The following is a 7625-nucleotide window of genomic DNA, read 5'->3' on the forward strand; positions in this document are numbered from 1 at the left end:
ACGAAAAAAACAAGTTCTGAAGGGACCCGAAACCCTTTACAATAGGTCATAACCAGAATAATGCATGAAAAGCATAACAATTAAACAAAATGCTACCAAAATAAAAAAACAGAGAAATCGAGAGCCCAACACTAGCAAAAAACCAACAAAAAACCAAACAGAGATCAAGGAAAAAAATCTAAACCAAATTCTTCAAAGGCTCAGCGACCTTCGCCTCCAGCTAGTTCATATTTTGAGCCACTTTCTTGAAGTTTGAGATCTCCTGTAGGGATTTGTGTACCTTCCTATTCGAGAAATGGTCTGAATCCTCTTACTAGGACCTATTGACCCCTCATTGTCTTTTTCCTTCTCTAGATCCACCTCCACCACTAAATTACCCTAGAGGCCCTTTTCCATATTCACTATCATGGTGTTCATGCAATTTGTTGTGGTCTTGATAACATTGTGACTATGAGACAGAATGGATTGGAGAGAATATTTAATGTTTTTCATTTTCTTCTTGAAGGATGCAATCTTATACTCATAGTCTTTTATGAAATTATCCATAGCTTTGACAGTTTTAGTAAGGAAATCCACAAGAGAAATTTTTTCTTCCTTTATCCATAGCTCACTGCCTTTAGTGCCTTGTCTGCCATGTGAACCATTACTTCTAGTTTCCAACATTTCCAACTTACTGTTAATAGCCCTCTATTTTAAATTAAGGTTCTTAATCTCATGGAAGGCCCACTTCACTATCCAAAAAGAATCCACCAGCCATTTCTTACAATGACCAAAATGTTAGTGGGGAACTCCTAGTCGAAATTCAAGAGGTGAGAATTTAGGTTCAACTGGGAAGGAAAACGGGGTTTGTTTTCCCTATCCATGAAGGGATAAGAATTGAATGAGTGTAGGGGGGATGAGGAGTCTTTACTAGCATGTTAAGGCGAGGGTTCCTCAAAAGACAGAGATTTACCCTTCGGTAGAGGGTGAGCCTTAGAATGCTTATAGCCATATTTGGTTCTAGAGCCATGTGGGAGGGAAATCTTTGAGTCCTTTAAATTCCTCTTACCAGAAGGTGGGGGATTGTCAAACTTATTTTTGTTTTTCCCTTTCTCGAGAGTTACAAATATTTCTTCCTCCATATCCCTATTCCGATCTGCATCATTAGCACTGTGGGTTTCCAAATCCTCATCCTCCGAAATGGAAATAAGGGGGGAATTGGGCTTAGTAGAATTGGCTTTAAAATGTTCATAAATCAAGACCAATTACCCCTCATGAAGAATATGATTAACATGAGGGTTATCTTTATGCTTAGAAATACTAGCATTAAGGGAAGATAGGAGATAGAAAGGGAAAGAAACCCTAACTTGGTGTCTAAAATGATTGAGAAAGATGAAATGATGTCCAAAATCCCTCGGGTATTAGAATATTGGTCATCCATGGTGATATATATTCCATTATCACATTCAACACATCCCTCCAAAGTGGCTTGATAGTGGCTGCATCATAGCAACTTTTGTTCTTCTTGACTAGCATTTTCCTCTCCTTATCAGTTTTGGGAAATTTCTTCACCATGAGGTCAGAGTATTTTCTGTCTCTATATAACTTGAGCGCCTTCATATATAAACCAGTAAATTCTACAATTAAGTTCTCATCAACCACCGCAGACCTCCGAAATAGAGTAATTTTGCCCTCATTCCACCCTTTGGAAAAAATCTTAGTAACTCTAGGGTCCCATCCATGCAGCTTATTAATGTAGGGAGTTAATTCCCCTTTCTCTATAATTATCCAAATAGTCGGGTTGACCCTTAGACCTATAGAGTCCATAGGTTTAGCATGACGCATTTCTCCTCCCATTTTTACATTAGCACAATCCTCAAGAAAAGAGTGGTTTATCAAAATATGTAGGCAAGTTAAAAACAAAAGGAGCTCATAAATAACCCAAAAAGCGTGTGAGCAATAATGAGAAAATCCTCTAACCTCACCACGATAGCTTCCATGAATAGTAATAATGGCTCCGCCCATCATTGAAATTAGCAATGCAACAAGATACTACAATGTATCCCATGTGATCTATCATATCGAAGAAGAGCCTTGACATCGTCCTCCAAGCTGTCTTCATAAGTCCATGTCATCCTCCCCTTAGCTATCACACCCTTGTTGGCAAAGAAGTCTACCACCATGTTGGATTCCCTGAAAGCATGCGATATAAAACATTCATCGAAAGAAAGGATTATTTATTCTAATAAATTTATCCATCCTCGTATTGTCCATGAGGCCTTATTATTCCCCTTTAGGCACCGAATAATATTGGTTGAGTCCCCTTCAATCGAGACTCTTTTGCAATTAATTTGACGGTCCAGCAATAAGGCCTGATAGACCCTAGTGGCTTTAGCAAGGTGGTTAGTCTGGCTACCCAAGGGGAATGCTAGTGTTGATATTAGCCTTCCATTCTCATGAAAAAATTGATTGTTATTACAATTCAATTGAGTCAATAAAAAATCATAAAAAATATACAACTCAATTTCCTCATTTTGGGATTGTATAACTCTTATAATCAATATCAATGATGGCATCATAAAATACTAAAAACATTAAAGGATTCATATATAGTTTTTCATGAACAACTTCCCCATGGAGATCACAATTACAATAGAATTGGTGAAGGGGTTGTATGTAAGGGCTCTCTTTGTAGCCCTTAATGCTACATCTATAGAATGCTTACACATATGATTCAATGTGAATGGCCACTACTTGGTGGGTTTTTTTGGTCTTGCTATGTTATGGAAGAACATTTCATAGGCGATGAAATACTTCCTCAATATTCATTCCAAATTATAATCCTATTGTTGCTTTCAATAAATTGTATAAGAAATGCAAATTCAAAATAGATATTTTAAAAATAAAAAATCTATATTGCATTATAAAAGAGAATCCTTTCAAAGAGAATATATTTATTTTTAATACGATTGACCCAAAATGATGTTTGATTAAAATTATGATATTTTAAATTATTTTAATTAAGAGATATAATTTTACTTTATTTTTATTTGAAGAGTTACTTTTATTTGCTTGTACGTGTTATTTTATTTTACTTTAAAATTATTTAAGATTTCTTTTATTTATATTTTTAACTCATTTGTATATAAAGGAATATTTTTATTTAATTAAATAGTTAAATATTTTTTTTATTTTTTTTAAGTATAAATTATTGTTTTTATTTATGTTGTTTACTTAAAATATTTATGTGATTTGATTTTAGTTTTTATGTTTCCAAGCTTAATTATTAATGTCAAGGAGTATTTTATAATGACATAAGAGATGGAATGTAATGGAGTTTGTATGTTAACAAAAATTCCTTATCTTTTATTATAAATTTAACTATCATTTATATTTCAAAATATTAATATTTAATAATTAAATTATTATTTTGGAGCACATAAACTTTCTGTTTCCCTGTATAATAAATGAAATAATTGAGAACATTAAATAAATAAAATAATTTTAAATTGATATCTGATATTCTTAAAATAAATCTACTTAAATATTTATATTAATAAAACTAAAAATAATAAATTATTAAATTAAAGAGAACATTTGATTATAGATGTTTGGCCTCTAGAAGCCCTAATTTATTTTGGAAAGGAGGGTCCTTCATGACGTAAGGTCTTAACATTTGTTTCTTATTTGCATCTGTCTTCTTCATTATCCTCCCTATAATCAATCTCACTTCCATGTTTTCTGTATGCAAGATTTTGGGCTCGTTACTTTTCTAGTGGAAGAGAAAAGCTAAAGCAAGTCAGACATGTTCAGTGCCTTTTAATTTGGACATAGGCTTGACTTCATGTCTCAAAAATAAATCTTAGGAATATTTTAACATGACTAGTTAAGAGAAACAACTATCTCATCGAGAAGAAAAATCCCTTTGACCTCCCATGACTAGTTAAGAGAAATAGTCACGTCATGGAGTATTTTAACATGATGTGTTGAGAGAAAAAAAACTCCCATCACCATTTTTCCTGCATCTTGCAATGAACAATATTTGTATCCTTGATTTGAGGGTATACTATCTTGGGTCTATGGGTCTGAAAGTCCCAGATGAAATAGGCTACCATGTCTATTCTCATTCCATAATATATTGAAGATTGCAAATACACGTCAAGTTATTCAACATTCTTAATGCACTTCAACATTTGCAAACATTTCTCTGCATGTACTGCCAAGTTTTCTATCATCATTTTTTGTTACCCGCCCTTTGGTCAAGTAAAATTTTGGATAGTTGCTGTAAAGAATGGATTGTTTATTTATTTATATTTCATTATATATGAATTCATCTATTGTTTTGATTGAAGAGGGGAAAATAGGTTTTGAGGGGACCCAAAACCCCATAAAACAGATTTTGAAGGGACCCAAAACCCTCAGATTTTACAAGGATCTGAAACCCAAAATAGATAGCTACAAAAATATACATCAAGGAAAAGTAGCAGTCTGAACTCAGCCTAACAACAAAGAAAAATCAAAGAACGAAGTTGAAAAAGAAGAAGGCCAAAGCCATTCATTAGCACAAGGGTTTTATCAGGGCTCCCTTAACCATCATCAGATAACAAGTGTTTTTATAGGCACCCATAACCTGAACATTGAGATGGATCAAAGATCCCAAAGTCACAAACACCAGATTCTAGTTGATAAACATATATTCACAATCTAGGACCAAAGGGTTTTGAAACTCTCCCCAAACCTTGATAATGGGTTTTAAAAGGCTCCCACAACCTAAAACAATGGGCTTTTGAAATTCTCCCATAACCTTGAGCTTGAGAATGAGTAGAGCAGAGCACAAAAACCCCTCCAAGATCACCACCACAATAGCTGATAATGAACAGAAACCAAAAAAATGACTATCTGTTGAACCTGTACATCCAACAAATAGGGTACCATTAGCCTCCAACCAACATCTCCCAACAAAAAATGCAACACCCAACTCCACCTCAATAGGAGAAAGGAAAACTACGACACCATCCACTGAGAAAAACAAACCCTCCACTCTCTCCTCCTCAATAGAAGAAAATGGGGAGAACTCTAGAGAGAGGACAATCTTAGTCCCGAACCAGCCAAGGGACAACACACCATCAGCTCCCCGCCAATATTTCCCAGTATCAACCACAACAAATACCTTCAGCTCAATAGAAGAAAGGTCATCTCGAGCACCAACCATCTTCACCGCTATAAAAGATAGGGCCAGCTTAATAGGAAGAATCAAAGAATACCAAAGATGCAAAGGAAGAAGCCACAAAATATAGGGGAAGCCAACCAAAGGGCCAAAAGAGATGGGAACATTCAAAACAACCCATAGAGATAAAACAATCAACAACACCAGGGGGGCAAACCACTCAACCATCCCCTCAAAGAAAACAACCTACAAGAAAGCATGAAGATGTGGAAGAAGGAACAAATAATAGCCTTCTTGAACAGGTCAGAGGACTTGAGAACAAAATAAAGAAAACCAATCTCCCAAAGCTCCACCTCAAGAGATGCCTCCAAATCTGAAGAAAAGGCATTGCTAAAACATAGAGTTTCAGAAACCCTAGGGAAACAAAACACATCATCTCAGGCCACCCTTGTCTCCACCTTAAAAAGGAACAGACACATCTCCAAAGGAAGGCCAAAAGATGAAACCTCAGCTAACAACATCACAGAGAGGAATAGGCCTAGAGAATGCAGAAAGCATAGAACCCAAATCAGAAGACAAGGCCCCAAAAATGTAGACAAAAGCATCATGGCCGAGGGCCCCAACCTCAACAGGGTGCCAACACCTCCAAACTGAAGACAAGGGTGGTAAAAAATACCCCAAGCACTGACCAAATGCACAACTCACGCTCCAAACCAAAAAGAGAAGGGAGAATATGCAAGAAAAGAGGACTCCTCAAAAGAAGATACAATAAGAGCAACCCACAACAAAGATAGAAACTCCAGTCTGAGCACAGAAAAAGAACATGCAAAGCTTGCATTGCGCCAAAGAGACCCCCTAGCCATCACACCCCCCAACCAACTGCGATGATAGAGGAAATCCAAAACAGATTTGTCGTCCTCATCTACATCCTCTTCCCCACCGTTGGCCTCCCCTGTGACTGTCACTCCCGCCCTTGCTCCCATCAATGCTCCCATCATCCTCATTATGAATTAGTCTATTGTTAAAGTTGATGCTTCAAATAATTTTTTTTAGAGATCAAATTTTGGTGAGTGCTATTTTTGACATATAAAGTATATTAATTATTATTTAGATTGATTATTATTAGTTCCTTCCAGGTAACTATAGCGGAGGACTCTTCCATTAACTAGTGATTAATCTATTTGAAATAAACCAATCACCATTCAATATTAACTTTAATGCTAATATAATTTTTAAAATGCTAATGTTAAATCAAAGAAATTGCACATTTTTTAGAGCTTAAAATTCCTAAAAATATTTCTCTACCACCTCAATGGGCTTGGATTTGGTTAAGGAGATTTTTAGAAAGGAAACATGAATTTTAACATGAGAACGCACAAATTTTGAGAAGCCTAGATGTGAGAAGAGTTTTGGAGTTTTTCGACGCCCGTCAAATTATTATTGCCACACCGCAGTCCAAGAGGACACATTTTTTCCAAGCATTTGGTTGAATAATTCACGTTCCTTGTTTGTGTTTCTACATTTTGCATGCATTTGCAGGGTAATGCATTTTCTAGGTAAAAATTACTTTTACTTAGTGCAGAAAATAGTTTTTGTTGTGAGCCTTATAGTTTTCCTCAAGTTCCAATAATTCATTACTCCCAACTATAAATTGATGATTCTACACTTAGATTTTGAATGCAGGAATGTTTCTTATATTGCAATCAAATGAAATAAGGTGCAAGGTCTGTGATTTCTTAAATGTAATTGGGATTAGGTATCTAGGCTTATAGTTTATGTTTTTTCTCAATTTATTATGAGATGAATCTCTCTCATTTTTCTTTTTGGAAATTTCATGTTTGTTGTGGATTTAGGACTGACATTAGTGAATCAATTCACAATGTCTATGCATGTTTTACCTCATTCAAGATGATACTTAATTTCTGGATAATGTTAACCTAGTTTCTATATTTTTTATTTATGATCTATGACTCTCTTTGTCTCTAAAGCTTTCATTATTTAAGTTTAGGGTTTTTAATTTTCTTTGCATATAGGTTGGCATGTTTGATTCTGGTGCTTTGTTTTGACTTCTTTAGGGTTAGAGAAATGGATTTGACTTATGCCTGCCAATTCCCTCCGTGTAAGTATGGATGACACTTCTACAAATATATTGAGTGCATTCTAACATTTCAAAAAGTCGCCGCTCGAGGCACATTTTGTAGAATTTACTTGCCTTGTCAATGTTTTTGATTAAGGGAAAAGCAGGTTTTGAGCGAAACCCCGAACAACGGGTTTTAAGGGGACCTGAAACCCCCTGGATGAATCGACATCCAGAACCTAGCAAGAAATAGCTGATCAATAGATATACAAATATTCCATACAGCCAACCACCAGTGAAATGCCAACCAAAGGACAACAAAAAACATTACATATCAGGCTAGAACTAAGCAAAGAGACAAGACTTTGAGGGTTTTAACTAGCTCCCACAACCATAGAAGAG

Source organism: Cryptomeria japonica, chromosome 1 (assembly GCF_030272615.1).
Source record: "Cryptomeria japonica chromosome 1, Sugi_1.0, whole genome shotgun sequence".
Lineage (NCBI taxonomy): Eukaryota > Viridiplantae > Streptophyta > Pinopsida > Cupressales > Cupressaceae > Cryptomeria > Cryptomeria japonica.